The sequence below is a fragment of the Pogona vitticeps genome, chromosome 4 (assembly GCF_051106095.1).
Source record: "Pogona vitticeps strain Pit_001003342236 chromosome 4, PviZW2.1, whole genome shotgun sequence".
Taxonomy (NCBI): Eukaryota; Metazoa; Chordata; class Lepidosauria; order Squamata; family Agamidae; genus Pogona; species Pogona vitticeps.
This window is the reverse complement of record NC_135786.1, coordinates 184,562,102-184,579,031: the sequence shown is the minus strand read 5'-3', so window position 1 is coordinate 184,579,031 and position 16,930 is coordinate 184,562,102. Positions and strand designations below refer to the sequence as shown.

Below are 16,930 nucleotides of genomic sequence, written 5' to 3'. Positions count from 1 at the left end.
TATGGAACAAAACCAGCTTTTAAAAAAATAAGAAACAAATCAGAACAGTTAGTTCAAGACAAATGAAACATGGTCTCTTTAATGCATACCAGACAACAATGAGGCCACTGCATTTGAACCAGTTATAGCTTTCAGACACTTTTGAAGACCAGAGCAATGTGGAGTGCAACCATTCAATTGAGATATAATGAAACCCTGAATCATGGTAGCCAAATCCATTTTCTTCAGGAAGAAGCACATCTAGCATACAATATGACATGGGCAAAAGCATTCTTGACCATAACATGCATCTGGCTTTCTAGGAACAATGGTGGTTCATGACCTCTTTCTTCAGAGCAAGTGCTAGGCATTTTAGACTTCCAATTAGAAGAAACAGCTAAGGGCACAACATCTGAACGTAATATCCCCTCTCGTCAACCTCAGTTCAGCAGGTTGGACCATTTGGGAAAGGGTCCAACCACTTTTCTGCTACCAGGGTTCAACTGTTGTGTTCCATTCACCATAGGTTCAGTTCAAGAAGAAAAAAGAAAGCCTCTTCTCAGGACTCAAAAGCAAGTTGGATATTACTGCTATTGTGGCCTGCCAGGTAGTCAACTAGCAGGGAGAGGAAGACAGTAAAGTCTGTTGGCGAATAACATGTAGGAAATAGCTGTCCATGCAAAAACTGTAAGGAGAGGTGCTAAAGCAGCCACATGATTCCCAGGGGAGAAAGAAAGGAGAAGCCAAATGTTACACCTTCTAGAACACTATTAGTCCACATGGCATTTCCACTCATTGGCCATCACACTGTTCTCTTAAAAGTGTGTGTGTGTGTGTGTGTGTCCTCCCAGTCCAGCTGGCAGGATAGCCCCACCCTAGGCTTGAAACTGGGAACATCTACATGTGAGACATCTGACATTTCACACACTTAATTCATTTATATCGTACTAGGGTTCATGCTATTCCTGAAGGAGCTTCAACTTACACCTTCAGCTTCCCAACCCTATAGTCTACAGGGTGAGGGGGCATTTGTTTTCTCCCATTTGCCTCTAGTAATTCTTGTATTTCCATGTCTAGCAAAAGTCTCATTCTCCCTTTCAGCAGGTATGCTGCTGTGCTATACTGCCCATCTTTCCTTCTGTTTATCACTGCACAGCCAAAAGGGTGACTGTGTGTGGAGCTGAACCACTTCAGAAATGATACCAGGAGGCACAAAGCTGTTGGCTTCTTGTTTGTGCCTTAGTAGCTCACACCTGTATCTTGCAGAAAGCTCTGTGCTGTATGCAAGAGTAAAGTGGATGATACTGTACAGTGTTTTCATACCACCATGCAAAAGATTGGCTTGATCTGCACCAGATCATGGATGTTATCACCTTACTACTTCATTACGACTGGGGTATCAGTATTGTCATGGGGGTTGGTGCATTGCTCTTGCAGTGGTGGCAGCAGCAGCAGCCATATGGATTTCAGTTTTTCTTCTTTTCCTCTCAATTTCTGCACATCATGAATATGGGACCCTGACTAAATTGTGCCACTTTTAAGTTGGCCTAAATAAAATGCTAGATACCCAGTATGATGCACTGGATAAAGTGATGGACTAGGGCTCAGGTGGCCTGGGTTTGAATCCCTGCTCAGCCATGGAAACTCATTGCAGATGTGGAGCTGGTAAAGCCACTCCTTAAATATCTCATTTATCTTGAATGTCCTATTACGTTTGCTATAAGTCAATTCCAACTTTGACAGTGCATAACAACAATACCATGACTAAACTACAGGATTGACCAGTAAGTAGAGAAAAGACCTAACATATTGTTCATATAGAAAAGGCAGATAAAGGATATTTAGAAATTCTTAATTTTTTGGGGGGGGAGGGGAATATGTTCAATTCATAGCTTTAAAAAAAACCTTCAGGATGTTTTATTCTCACAAGCCATCTCCTGTCAACTTAACAAGATTAGGTTTTATACTAGATGTTTAGGAAATAGTCAAAACATGCTTATTTATTTGGTAAATGTCTGTTTTAAAAAAAACCTCTTCATGTGGCTTCATATACATGGAAACAGTATTCAATACAGTAATATTAGTTTTTTTTAAAAAAAATCTCAACAAAAGGAGAAACAGGAACAAAGCCATGCTGGGAGGAATATCATATTTTTTTTCTTTTCCTATACAACAGAAACAAGAACAGAAAACCAGATACCAGTCTGAGGTTTTTGTGGTTATTGCAGCTTCTCTGTTTTCTCCAGCATATATATCACCACAACAAAAAGAACTTTGTTTTGACAATTTATATTGTCTGGCAGTCTGGTATATGGGAAGCCTGGATGATTGGGTTAAGAACTACCAAAGCAGGGTAGAAAACATGTGGCCCTCCAGATACAATTAAACTATTTCCTATCTGTCAGCTTAACCAGTAGTGAGGCCAGCAGAATTAAAGTGCACCAACATCTGGAGAGACAAGTGTTCCGTCTTGTAGCGAAGGAAGAGGTCATGGAATATGCTTCTTCTGTGGCTCAATAATGGTCTGCTGTTCTGCTGGGCACTCTGCAAGACCTGGATCTTTTTCCAAAGTGATTCTTACCAAATGCACATAGATACTGTTTCATTTCCCCCCAAGTATTAAAAAAGAAACACGATTCAGTAGTCATATAGAACTACATTTTCATTTCAATTAAGAAACACTTAAACAAATTCATTTTTGTGTATACAGTACTCTATTGCTGTATATATTAGGAAAGCAGTGGCCCAAGCAGCTGGGCTTCCAAATGAGGAAGAAAGAGGCTCATCTTTACTAAGAGAGGGTTCTCTAGGAATGTAGAAACTTCCTTTTATTGCCCAGCTCATCCAGATCCTGATACTACTATTCTGTCATCTTTGGTTACTGATAGCACAGAGCAATGGCAGGTGAGAGCTTCCAGCTGCTGGAACTAGAAGGCTTGCAAAAAGGAATTCAGTGGCTATCCAAAGATGGAAATGGAATGGGCCTGGGGAACCTCACGGTCATTCCCACTCTCATTCCAATTTTTCTCACAATCTCTTAAATGCAGAAATGCCTTTTTAAAATTATTTTTTAAAAAAACTTTGGAGACAGGCATGCCTGATTACTTTCCTCGCTCACAACCCTTTTAACTCTCTGACCACTAACAACAAAAAGATAACTCATTCACATTTGACTAGTTTGGATCCAGCCGCTATGGTATACTAATTATAAATATTAAAGAACTATGGCAACATTTACATTAGATAGAAACTAAAGTCTGAAAAATATTACTTTTATAATACAATGATACATTGTCTAGGTGGGCATTTCAAAAGTCCAACAAGCTAATCTTAGCACTACATGAAGATGAATAAACCTTCTGATCTGCCCTACTAATAATGATCTCTCTACATCAGAAAGAAAAGTATCTGATGTAAAAAACAAAGCAAAGTTAAAAAAAACCCTAAATGAAAAAAAAAAACAAGAAGCAACAGTGAGATACACTGCTGGGACTATAGCAATACTATTGCAAGAGAAAATATATCTGCAGTTTACTTCCTTTACATTATATAAATCACCTTCAGATGAAAGGGTAACAATCCTGCCTCTGAACTCACAAGGTTAACTACAGGAAGGAAACAAGAAAACAATTCTTCAAAGGGAATCTTGGGGGACAGGGAGGGATTTACTCCCTCACTTAAATGAGAACCAACCATTCCTTCACAGTGAGCATATACTGCATCCATGTGTTGATAACTGAAGAGGTCAACATTTTAAAGCATGGTTGTTTTAAAATGGAATAAAATAGAAAATCAGTTGCCACGACATCTTCAAAAACATCAATCCAGTATTATCATCAGTATTCTTATAGATATGGGGTAGATGGGCTGAGGCAGTGTTTCCAAGACAACAAGGTATTAGTGAAGAATTGTGGCAAAATGGGAGAATATCTTTCAGCTAAATGTGCTCTGAAAATTAAACAAAGGATTCCTGTAGCCAGACTTTTTTTTTGTAAGATGTATATGATAATGTAACAGATAAATGTCTAGTATGTCTGTAGCCAACATAAAAGCATAAAGTATGAAATTCATTGTTTGCTATCTCTGTGATTAGAATATTTCCAGACACTGAACTGGGATAAATGTATTTTGGAATATAAAATTGTTCCAGTCCACAACCGTTTTCTGATAATCTTGTATGAAAATACAAAGTAAAGCCTTCTGGACTTTCACACTCAGCAAACATGGCTGAAATAGAAGACTGTATGAGCATTCTCCAAAACTGCTTTTTGAAAGTCTGTTGTTATGACAACCTATCCATACAATTTCAAGATATTTGTAAACTCAGGAATGAGCGTTTAATGCACGTGAATAAGGAATAGCTACTTATTTTCCCCATACTGATTTCATTTATAAAATAAGACGAGTCATAGAGCGGATATGTATATTCTTGCCAGCTGGAAACACAAGGATACAGTAAACATCCTACACATGGACCTGGTTTCAAGAGAACAAGTCAATATTAATATATTAAGAAAATACAACCCTCCCATAGCCTTTGGGAAATGACAAATAATATATAAACGTAAAATAATTCCTTAGGATGGATGAACAGATCTTTTTTCAGATCTCAAGTTACAATGAGAATTCAGCCATCTGCAAATTTCCAGTACGTGAATTAATTCCAGTATTTTGAAAGATATACAATACAGTATATCAGGAATCCTCAACAAGGAATCCAAGAACATCCCAGGCAGGTCAGACACATGCTGCATCTCATTTCTCAAAGTGGTTATCCAAATGCTTCTGGGAAGTGCCTTCATTTGCTGCCCCCATACTTCCTCCATCCTTTCCACAGACTGAAGTGCCTCAAACACTCCAGCATTTTCTCATATAATATTTTGATAATATTGGTTGTGTTTTTCTGTAGCCACCCAAACAATACAATGCCCTTTTTACCACAGGGCACCCAGAACTGGATGCAGTATTTCAAATGCAGACCCAACCATCATCATCATCATCATCATCATCATCATCATCATGAGCCATTAAGCAGATTCATACTTATGGCAGGCTTCTCAGTCTTTCCTCAGTCCCTCTTTCCAGTGGTGCTCTAGCATCCTATATCTTACACAATACCACATAGCAGGTCACATAAACCAAAGAGCCACACATGCTCCATGTGATCTTGGCTGGTCCCTCTCCTGGGAGGCACAGTGGGGATATAAATTCCTAGCCCCTGGCTGAACAGTCACATGCTCCAACCCACTGAACTATACCAGCACAGATGTATAAAATCATTTGATTACAACTGTTTGACCAGTGACAGTTTAGTGGAATCAAAGATTTCAAAGAACCCTTCTTCCTAGTCTCCTACTCACTGCCCATTTTATGGTCTTAGTAAAATTAACAGCCATATTTCACAACACCACTCAGTGTTATCATTCCTTGTCACAATTCACTGCAGGATAAAATGTCAGAGCAAAGGTAGATAAATTACCTTTACTTCTATTTGTGATGTTACATAGCCAGATCTGACTGTCTGTTTGGCATAATGCAAATTAAAACACTTTTTTCCTACCTCATCATCTCTAGCATCACATCTAGTAAAAAGGTAGTGGGAAGAAAGACCAAGAAACAGGTGGCAGTCTACTTGAGCGCAGTTCCTACTGCTCAATTCCATTCACTGCGAGAATGCCCCATTACTTCTATTTCTGCTTCCAATTCTTTGATCAGTTATAACCTTAGAACTGCAAAGCTGGAAAAGACCCTATGAATTATCTAATCCAGCCCTTCTCAAGGAGGCACACTGGGGAATCGAACTCCAAACTTCTGGCTTTGCAGCCAGGTATCTAAACCACAGAGCTATCCAACAGTTCAAATAATCTTAGAAAGGTAGTGCTGAAAGGGATCCAGCTCACAGAAGAAGCTGCCCTCCAGTCTCATGATATTCAAGTTCATTCAAAAGAATCTGGTGGCAGATGTTGCAAAAAACTTTTCAGAAATCCAAACACAAGGTCACTGAAAGGTTTGAGGAAGGACCTGATTTTGCAGAGGCCATAGTAACACTTCTGTACCAAAATTCTCTAATATATTTAAGAATTTTTTTTCCAGCAATTTGCTGAGAATACATTAGGTTAGCTGGATTCACATTTTAAGTATTGTTTGCAGCCTTCTTTGTTAAAGCAATCAATTTTAGTGATGAGTTGCATGTTTGTGTTGGATCAATTACTTCATGTCTGAGATGTTTAAGATTTCTCAGGTGCATATCATGTCAAATTTTTCAGAAGTGGACCTTCGACTTATGGAATTAATCCGTATTGGAAGGGTGGCTGCAGGTCGAAAAGTCTGTAGGTCAAGGCTCCATTGACCTACAATGCATTGAAAATGGATTAATCCGTAACCAGCTGTTTTTGTTTCATTTTGGTTTTTTTCTTTTCTTCAGCTGCAAGTCGAACCTAAATTTTGGGGCCAGAGAAGTCTTTAACTTGAAAAGTCTGTAAGTGGAGCCATCTGTAAGTCGAGGATCCACTGTATCGTTTATGTGCTTTTAATGGTAAAGTATGTTCTTCAATGTTTATAAAAAAACCAACACCACTTGGGAGAAATCTTCTGCAGGCATGGGTTTTAATTAGACATGGGATATTTGTATTCCATGGCAAGCAGCAAGTAGACTGGCTGGTTCTGAGGGGAAGGTCTGGTTTCCCCAGGTACCTGTAGTGCCAAGTATTCATATCCCTTGGGACACGAATATGAAGATCTCATCTCTAGCTGAAATGTCAAAACAATTCCTGATGATAACCAATTCTATCCCCATGTTTTCTATCAAGTAATCCAATGAAAAAAGCATATATTTTGAACTAGCACCCAGAAACATTACTGGATAAATGAGTGTGAACTATTTGAATCTTATTCTAGATTAAAATTCTGTTACTGTATTCGGTACTTACAGATGGGGACACGTTACCTGTTCTCAATAGGTTGTATTTCTGCTGGAGGATCAAGTTTGCACTTCAGAGGCTTTCTGGGACCTAAAACTAACCTCAGAAATTGAGGTAGCAGTGTAAACAGCCTAGGAGTGCCTTTCATGAACTTCATCTGATTTACCAACTCTGTTCCTATCTGAAAAATGCAGAACTGTCTTTAATTGTTCATGCACTGGTCACTCCTCATAAAACCAGGCTGCACTGAAACCTTGAGGAATGGCAATGCTCTGTCTATGGGCCAGCTGAAAAAAAAAAACTTACTTGATTCAAAAAGCAACCAGCAACATATTGTCAGAGGTAACACTACTTTCTACAACAACAACAACACTTTTCAGTTTGCTTTTGAGCTCTGTTTATTTTGACCTCTATTTAAGTTTGTCATATCACCATCTCTGCTCCATTTAAATTATATACATTTGATAAGTAAGTCGAGATGGGGTCTTTTCCAGAGCAGCAATTTTTTATAGAATATTTTCCCTGTGGAATTCTGGAATTCTTTGAGCTTTTAAGCCTACTTAGAAAGAATGTTATTCAGAAATGATAATTTATTATTAGTTTTTAAATCAATGTATAATAACTAAGTTTTATTAAAATTATGCATGTTAACTGGCTTTTACTTGTTGGTTTTATTATATCTGTTTTATTACTTTTATATTAATATTTCATGTTGTTTAATTTTGGTGAGTTATTTTGGAAGACCTTTTAAAAACCAAGAAATTTATCTTGGTTACTGATAAGGTTATTGCTTAAATATTACAATAACTCTTTTAGTATATCAAAACATTTTTTTTAAAAAATAACACCATGCAAGCTTTAAACTAAGTATCTTGTGATATTTTCAGCCCTGTAACAGGTAGAATGCAGAGAGTAGTAAGGCTTAGATCAGTTCCCCTACATACATATGATTTGCACAGCCGATTAGCCCACTGCTAACAGCAAACTAGACTTTCCCCTCAATGTTTTGGAAAAAGGGCAAACAGCTTAGTGGGAACACCTCAGAAGCAATGTGGAGGAGGAGGTGCATAATGCATATTTTTCTGGACCTTTGCCTGTAAAGTTTTGGCTGCAAAAAGTAGTTTAAACACATGATAACACAGTGTTACAAAATTAACAACCTAAGCACACTGTAAGAAAAATGCACTGCAAAAACTTGTTTGGGATTGGGGTTATACTGTATTTTCACAACTTCCTTTTCATGTGAATGAAAATGTAACTTAGTTTGTAAGTAGAGGCATACTTTGAAAGAAAGTAACCAAAGACTTCTGACATGAACCTAACCTTAAAGCAAACTGTTTCACATCATCTCAAGGAGATGTTTCAGCGCAGAAAGAAGTATAAAGGCTGCTTATTTAACTGATTAAACAATTTTTCATTAAATAAAAGCTGTTCCTGAGTAATCTCACAGCAGATTTTAAGAAATTTAAAAGAAGCACTTCAACAACAACAGCAGGAGATGCCAAGCACCACCTGGAAAGGAAAATGTTGTCTTTTCTTTCATCTAGCAGGAAATGCCTATTCTAAGGTGATACCTGCTATGACAGATGGGAAAGATCTAAATGAATATATGTTTCATGCTTTAGAAACTGTTAACTCACATACAATTGAGTGCAAATTTAATCAACAGATTGTCTAAAACCCTTATGTTCTGCATCATTTTTTTAAAAAAACTGGGTTACTACGTGCTTACGCCAACTCAGACCATTTGTTCATCTCTCTCAGCATATTCTACACTGAACTGCAGCAACACCTCCAAGCTTTTGTCCAAGGATACCTAGGGATTCACTTACTACATTTTATGTCCTTCCTTTTGACCCAAAAGTTGGAGGCAGCATGCAAGGTTGTGTTTTCACCCACCCTTTTATCCTCACATCTGTGTGATAAATTGGGCAGAGCATTGTTGAGTGGGGCAAAGTCGTGTATCACAGATGAGTGAAGATCTGTACAAGGGCAGTTCTTGGACACAGCAAGGGAATGCCTCCCTGCAAAATCTGAGGGGTGCCTCCTTGCATTGGTCATGAAACACTTATGGGTTTGAATCTAACTCTCCCGAGTCCCAGGTCATCAACACATTATAAAGGACTGAACTCTGGATCTTCTGTGCACAAACTGAATTACAGTTCAACTTTTCAAAGACACACATGGGAGTATTTATCAAATAAGAATCCTGAGTTAATGAAAAGTCTTCTTTAAGACTGACTGAGGACTACATAGAGTACTGTATATAACAAATTTTCTCTTCAGTTTTCAACTAAAATTTAAAGTTCATGTGCTACAATGTTTTCAGTATATTTTACTCCCAGATACCTCTGTTAATATTTGAATGTTTTTATCTTATCATTCTTATTTGATTTGATTCAATGCAGTTCACAAGATTTAACAACAGTAACAACTCATTTATCTGCACAAGATGTTAAAGCACATGATACAGTTTCTCACAAAATTAAACTAACAGCATATGTGTTAACTGTGAAGAGAACAAGGCCAATACCTATAAGCGTGCAATATAAAGATACACAGTGCCTAGAGTTAAGTTTCTAAATGGTCAATGTCTCATTCATATCTATTACAATATTTGACAAATCAATATTTGTACAGTAAAGTTTTTGAATGTATACTTTCAGAATAATGCCATTTAGGGATACTTAGAGACATTATTTGAAATGCATAATTATCCTACACATTCTGTATTGTGCCCAGTCAATCTGAGTCAGCGGTTTCCAACTTTGGGTAACCCAGAAGTTATTGGACAGCAATTCCCAGAAGCCTTCACCACCAGCTGTACTGGCCAGGGTTTCTGGGAATTGCTGTCCAATAACAACCTGGTTACCCAAGGTTGTAAACTACTGAGCTAAGTGATTGTATCATGTCTCTGTGTGTGGTTTGTGCTGTCCATGTGGCAGATTGGGATTTATAGTGGCCTCAACAGACCTTTCAAGGTAGGTGAATGATTTAAGAAGTAATTTTTACCCATTCCATTACCTATAAGTTTCCATGACCAAACAGGGATTTGAACCCAGGCCGCCTGAGCCCCAGTCTGTCACACTATTCAGTGCAACACATTGAGGACCTTATCCTGTATCTATATTTGCTATTTTCCTTACATTTCAAGTATCACCAAACAATTTTAAAAAAAGTTTTTGAAGAAAGTCCGCTTCCAAGTAAGGAAGAAAAATACTTTAAAAACTTGAAGGCATCACTGTATTTTGTCCTTTAAGAATACTGCAATGATTCTTAGAACCCAACTTGGGTCTCTATTATTACAAGTTACAAAATCATCTAAATATTTATTGAGACCTATGTATTGACTGATAGCCAATCTTTCATTCTCTTATTTACCAACATTTAAATCTTTTCAACCACAACACTCCAGTTACAATTTTTGCTGCCCATAGTAAGTTACATTTAAACCCAGGTTGCATTGGGTAAATGAAGATAGCATTGAACATACAATTTTGAAATCATTAGCAACACAAAGCGCATGTTTGCTAGAACTCTACAGGGAGAGACGCTGGCAGTTAAAAAGTAGAGGAAACTGATGGGGGTCCTGGTGACAAAGACAATCGGATATTCTGACCACTGGGTTTCCTCTCCTTTCCCTCTCTTCCTTCCCCAAAACGTGTAGTCATCAGATTTGTTGGGACTAAACAGGGCGAACAGGACCCCCTTCTGTTCAGAACTGTTGCTACAGGATTCAAGCAGGAAACGTGCAGAAGAGAAATTCCCTGCTTGGCTGGCAGCCTCTGCTTTATTGGGAAAGGAGAAAATAAACGGAGAGGCCATTCCGAAGAGTGCCTTCTGAAGGCGAAACAGTAAAGGAAATATCCTTGAAAGCCTTTCCGCACTGCGTGGGGCTGACACACACGCACCGTCTCCTCTGGAAGAGAAACCACAAAACTTAACTGGGTGGAACAAACGAGGAAGTTATTGGAAGACTTTCTGGGAGTGGGAGGGGAATGCCATGTAACACCGTGGCATTATACATATACACATAAGCAGAGGTGTATTAAGTTACTGCACACACACACACATACACGTATATATAAAATGTATACCCCACACCCGAACACAGAAGCAGCTGCAAGGAAAAGCCAAGCACACCGTCCGTCCCCCCCCCCGCGCCCGGTGAGGCAACACTGGAGCGGGGGCTGGCGGGGCCTAGCGCTCTCCAGGCGCTCCCACCTCCGCAGGACCTGGGAGGAAGCGGGAAGACGCGGGGCGACGCGGGCGGCGCTCGGGACTCTCACCTCGCCTCCTTGCCAAGGGCAGCTCCCAGGGAAAGAGGCGAACGCCCCCGCGCCCTCTTCGGCTCTTTCTCCTCCTCCTCTTCCTCGTCTCGGGCAGCGGGCGTGGGGGGGCGCTGTGGCTTCCGCCTCAGGGCGGCAGGCACGGGCCCGGCGGGGAGTCGGGCGTCCGGGGCTGCGTCCCGATAGCCCAGCCCCAGGGGCTCTCCGGCGCTCTCACCTCCGCCCCAGCGGCCGCCCCACCGGCTCCAGCCAGGGTTCCCTGCGGGGGAAGAGGGAGCTCAGCCGCCGCTTCCCGAGGCTCTTCCACCAGCCCAGGCCGAGGGGAGGGGGAGGAGCCGGGACGCAGGGGTTGCTCGCCCTGCCACACGCCCCAGGAGGCGGAGGACGAGGCCACGGCAGCCGGTCCCCCTCAGCGGAGCGGCCACTCCGGTTCACCATTCCGACCTAACATGGCGGCCGCCAGAGACCCAGGGAAAAAAAGGGGGCGGAGGAGGGGGCTGTGGGGAGGCAGGCAGGCAGGCAGCTGTTGCTGAGGAGAAACTCGCGCTCTCACGACGCGGAGGCCGGCAGGCGGACTGGCTGGCGAGGCGAGGCTACCTTGGCAGCGGTTTCCTCTAGCGAGCAACTGCGCCCTCTTATTCTCCCCTCCCCACCGTCCCGTCTCTGGAAGGGATGGGGTTCTGACCTCCCTCCGCCTCCGGAGGAGGAAGTCCTGGGCTTTGGGGTTGGGTCAGTGGGAGTGGGGTATGCTAGCCTTCGGTTGAAGAGCCATGGCTCCGCCGGGAGGTCGGCTGGTTAAGGATCCTGGAGAGCTTCTTTTGCAGCTTTAACGACGCCAAACGAAGTTTGTATCAAACTTCTAATGTTGCGAAACTTCTAAGGTGGAAAGTGCTGCGGTTCACAAACAGCTTGTCCCCTTGTGGCAAACCCGTGGAGCGGACGTTGGAAATCTTGCTCATGGATTCTGGCTTCCGGAGCCAAAACGTAGTTAACTTTGCAGAGATTTTTTTTTCTTGCAATGCGTCTTACTTTCGACCTAAAAGGATTGTATTGTGTAGTTGATCAGAGGCTGGTAACTATTGCCTTCCAAACGTTTTGTACTTTAATGCCCAGAATAACCAGCCAAATGGTCCTTGGCCTGGGATTTTAACACCAAAATATCTGGAAACCTAATAGTTGAGAAATATTGCTAGATTACTCATTGAGTTCATGACATTTAATTTCACAGGGCCACAGTGCATTGCATCTATTAATCTGAATTAAAGGTTGTTAGAAAAAGGGTAGACTAAAACACATTTAATGCATCATTAACATAACCAGAGAAACACTACAATTCCATCATTAAAACAAATGAAGGTTAGAATTACCATTGCAAGTTTTAGAATACTGTTGAATAATAGCCTTTTTTGTGTGACTGGCAGAAGTGTTTATGAATTGGCTGGTAATATTTCAGCAAAATGACTGTCCCTGTTGCGAAAAGTTATTACTATATTAAATGTTTCTATTAAATTCTCTCTTAAGCAGTACAAAATACCAACATGTACACTGGACCGAAACAAAATGAGTTTCAATGAGGAAAATATAACATTCCACATTTGAGTAGGAAAAATCAAATGCACAAATGTATGGCAGGTAACATCTATATTGGCCTTAATATGTATGAAAAAGATCTGAGAGTCATAGTAGGGTACAAGGTAAATGTGTGTCAACAGTGTGATGCAGCAGCAAGCAAGCAAGCAAGCAAGCAAGAATAGAAAGGAAAGGAAAAGTAAACGGGGTGGGGAGAGCTGAAAACAGTTCTACTGTAGGTTGAATCAACAGACATTCTATTTCCATCAAGGGAAGTAACAGTAGCAATGTTTTGTTTTGATCAAATCTCACCTGGTTAAATAGCCTCTTTGGGGCACCATGGTCTAAAAAGATACTGTATTAACAAGCTGGGATGTGCTCAGAGGAGTGCAACCAAGGTGCTAAAGGATCTAGAAAGCAGGTCCTATGAGGAATGATTGAGAGACTTAGATATGTTTGGCTTGGAGAAGAGAAGACTGGGAGGTGATGTGATAGCTAGATCTGTAGGCCTGGAGCAGCGATGGCTAACCTATGGTACGCATGCCACAGCTGGCACACAGAGCCCTCTGTGGGCACGCGAGCCATAAATCACAATCGAGAAATACCCATCCTCCAATCCTGGATTTTGGCACTCCACTCTGCTGGTGCAGTGGTCCAGCAGAGGGGTGCAATGACAACCATTACTGATCTAACCCAATGGGAGATTGGCGGTCCGTAAGTATTTCTTTGTTAATACTGCTCATAGAAAAAACACACCCAAGCATTTAACCTTTGCAGTACAGGAGCAGTTGTTCTTTCTAAACTAATACCTCAGTATTCGGGTTTTAATTGCAATGTTGGCACTTTGAAATAAATAAGTTGATTTCATGTTGCAGTTTAGGCACTCGGGCTCAAAAAGGTTCACCAGCACTGGCTTAGAGGGTAGGGCCCAAACTAAGGGATTCAAATTAGAAGAAAGGAGATTTTGATTAATCATTAAGTGGAACTTCATGACAATAGGAACTCTTTGACAGTGGAACAAACTATAAAACAATAGGTTGGATGGCCAGCTGTTAGTCATGCTTTAGCTGTGAATTTTTTGTCTTGGTAGGGTACTGGACGTTTTCAGGCTCTTCTAACTACAAGCTCATGTTTCTGTGATTTTATGAAGGAAACAATAACTTTCAAGCAGCCCATTAGTTTAATGCTACCACCACAAATATCAGTAAAGTCCTGATTAAAACACTTCCTAAATTTGCTGTTGTTCTCTGTTCCTTATTGAAACTTCAGTGCTTCGCTTAGTGTTAAGGTGAGGTTGTTCCAAGATTTAACTCCTAATTCCTAAATCTCCACAAGCTGAGTAAGTCTTCCAAGTTTGTCATTTTACTTTCTCCAATTTACCTTCTTTCCCAGAGATAAGCTGGAAATCTTCATTTTCTTTCAGAAATGCCAGTGTTGCATCTTCTGTGAATAATAATGCTGGATTTTGGCTCCTGCTGATTTTGAAGATCATTTGCTGCTTTGCTGTTTTGTCTGGGGGAAAAATCTTTAAGGAAAAGATTTTAAGGAAAAGCACCGAAGAGCAAGATGTTACAAAGGATAACTAATTTGCCGCTCATCATTCTATATCCTACACTTAATTATTCTGTTTTTGAAATTTAAGACAATTGTAGCAGGATTTCACATGAGGAAATAATTTTGAGTGAGAGTGAGAAAGCCTTCATAGAAATACGAAGTGTTTTATTTGTGCTCTGCAAATATGAAACTGTGGCAACAAAAGAGCAGCCAGAGAAATACTTATCATATCAGCCTTCCTTGAACTTTGTCCATTGTCACCAAGTATGTCATATCTGGGAGTATGCTTGTTTTCCAGTCGTCAACGGCCTGAATCAACACTGGATATTAAATAAATTTACATGAAGTTTGAAGCCTCTCAAAGCGGAACTACTATTCTAAACTTTTACCTTAACACTGAAATGTTAAGAAAATGCTAAAATACAGCTACCTGTAAGCTTAAGGTATGTCGGAATACAAACAATGAATCAAAGCATGACAGGTACAGATATAGTATAACAGCCTGATGACTGTGTTACTCTTAGTATTTTCAATAATAAATCATGGGAAATAATTTTTAAGGTGTAAAGTCTTTTTGATTACACCCTTGTAAGTTTGAAAACTTGCCTGGCATTAGGAGATAGCCTGACAAGAAAAAATCTACACACTTAATACAATATTTAAACTTTTTAAAAAATAATCCCTATGAGAAAGAAGATTTTGTTTAAATTTTGGGAAGAACTTGATGATAAGTAGTATTTGGTAGTGGAATGGACTGCCTTACAGGGTGGTGAACTCTTGTTCATCGGGAGATTTTTAACTGGTGTTAGATGCCCATCTCCCAGGGATGCTTTAGCATCTCCTCAGTGGTGCTTTGAGGTTGAACTTAATGACCCAAGGTGTTCCATCTAGCTCTGCAGTTCTTTGAGTCTCCTGTCTGGACCAGTGCTGAAGACTGAAACTACCATAGATACAATTCTGCTAGATGGCAAAATGTAATGCATAACAAGGAGGACCTATTTCTTGGAACACATTTCCTCCTCGTTCTGAGTGTAATATGATTCCTTTATAATGCAGGTATGTGGACGAACCTGCCAGATGTAGTGTTGTTCCAATTTCTGCATGGAAATGCAGATTCAAAGAGACTTGGATCTGCACAACAGGTTAGTTCTGGGTGAACAACAAAGCATCCATGCTTTCTTTATTGCAGCAAAACCATCAGTGTCTGAGGTCCTAAGATCTGTGACTAGGAGGAAAGTTATGAAAGAAGATAGTCCCCTCTTTCATTTTGCCATCCTGTAGCTCCTGTAAAATCTCATTTAACAGAGACATTTAAATCTCCATATATGTCCTTTGGAGATTTGGGATTCCTCCTGAACAATGTGGCTGTGAACTGCATTGAGAAGGAGAGTCAATTATCCCAAATCTGGTGGTAGAGACCTCTTTCATGGACAAATCTCCACCTGCAAACCCCTCCCCCATCAGCTCTCATGTTCTTTCCAACACCATTCACAGTGGTCACATGACCCTTTAGATAAAATTTTGAGGTTACAGAGGGAAAAAAAGTACAGCAAATTTCCTGTCATGCAATTCCTTCTGCACAGATGTCAAGATACAAGTCAAAATCTTGATGTTTCTTGAAGATTAACAAATCTATGGTTTGGCAGACTACAACTGGAATGGGCAACTTTGGCAGGGTTGTGGATCTTTTTTTTTAATTGGCTGGCAGTTCAGGGAGTCACACTACCAAGAGAGCACATGGCAAAGGAAGAAAAGGAGATGGTCAAAGGGGCTAACTGCCTTTTAAAATAATGTATTTGCTTTACATTGATAATTATTACTAAATAATTATTGTGTATATGTATGTATTAAACAAAGGCATAATTTATATATCTCTTAAATAAAAGGAAACTCAAGAACACTCAATCCCAAACAGGCATTTTTAATTGTGAAAAGCCTCCCCTCTAGTGGCCAATTTTGTTTTACAAATGTAAATTTGGGGCAGAATGCTAATCCCCCCCATACCTGGCAAAATTGCCATCCTGCACTACTTGGAGGGCACAAGGAGGCATACCTACCTGCCTGCCTGCCTGCCTGCCTGCCTGCCTGCCTGCCTGCCTACCTACCTACCTACCTACCTACCTACCTACCTACCTACCTACCTACCTAAAAACCGTACCATATAACATTAGAAAACTGTTTATTAGGGGGTGGGAGTGTTCAGGGCTGCACTTTTCTTGATCTGGCTAAAGCAGTAGATGAGAATTATCACTGTGTATGTCCTTAGTTGATAGCTGTGGCACACTCAGGCAGAAGCACATACACATCATGTGGCGAAATTTGTATCAGAGGGTCCAAAAGACCATGAAATGCAAGATGTTCAGTTGATGAGAATTCTATGCAAAACAGAGTGAGTGAAATCCTTTTGCTTAGTCTAGTAAATCATAACTAGATCAACTTGAAATGAGTCTCCTTTGGGACTAAACAAAGATTATCCCTCTCAAGGCATTCAAGCTAAATAATGCAAATTATCTGACAATCTGAGGAGAGCCCTGTTGGAATCTGCAACCCATTTGGGAAACAGCACTATAAATGAAATTTACCAGTATTTAACAACTCTGGAAAACGGAGTCTGTAGTT

General features: G+C 40.3%; 1 protein-coding gene across 1 annotated transcript in view; it reads right to left on the bottom strand.

Annotated features, from left to right (window-relative positions):
* The window catches only part of YES1 (YES proto-oncogene 1, Src family tyrosine kinase), a 30,538-nt gene extending 19,208 nt beyond the window's left edge, over window positions 1-11,330 (bottom strand). Inside the window, exon 1 of the mRNA XM_020794527.3 lies at window positions 11,189-11,330. The gene's annotated coding sequence lies outside the window, so the exon portion shown is untranslated. The remainder of the gene's footprint in view (window positions 1-11,188) is intronic.
* Between the last annotated feature and the right edge of the window lie 5,600 nt (window positions 11,331-16,930).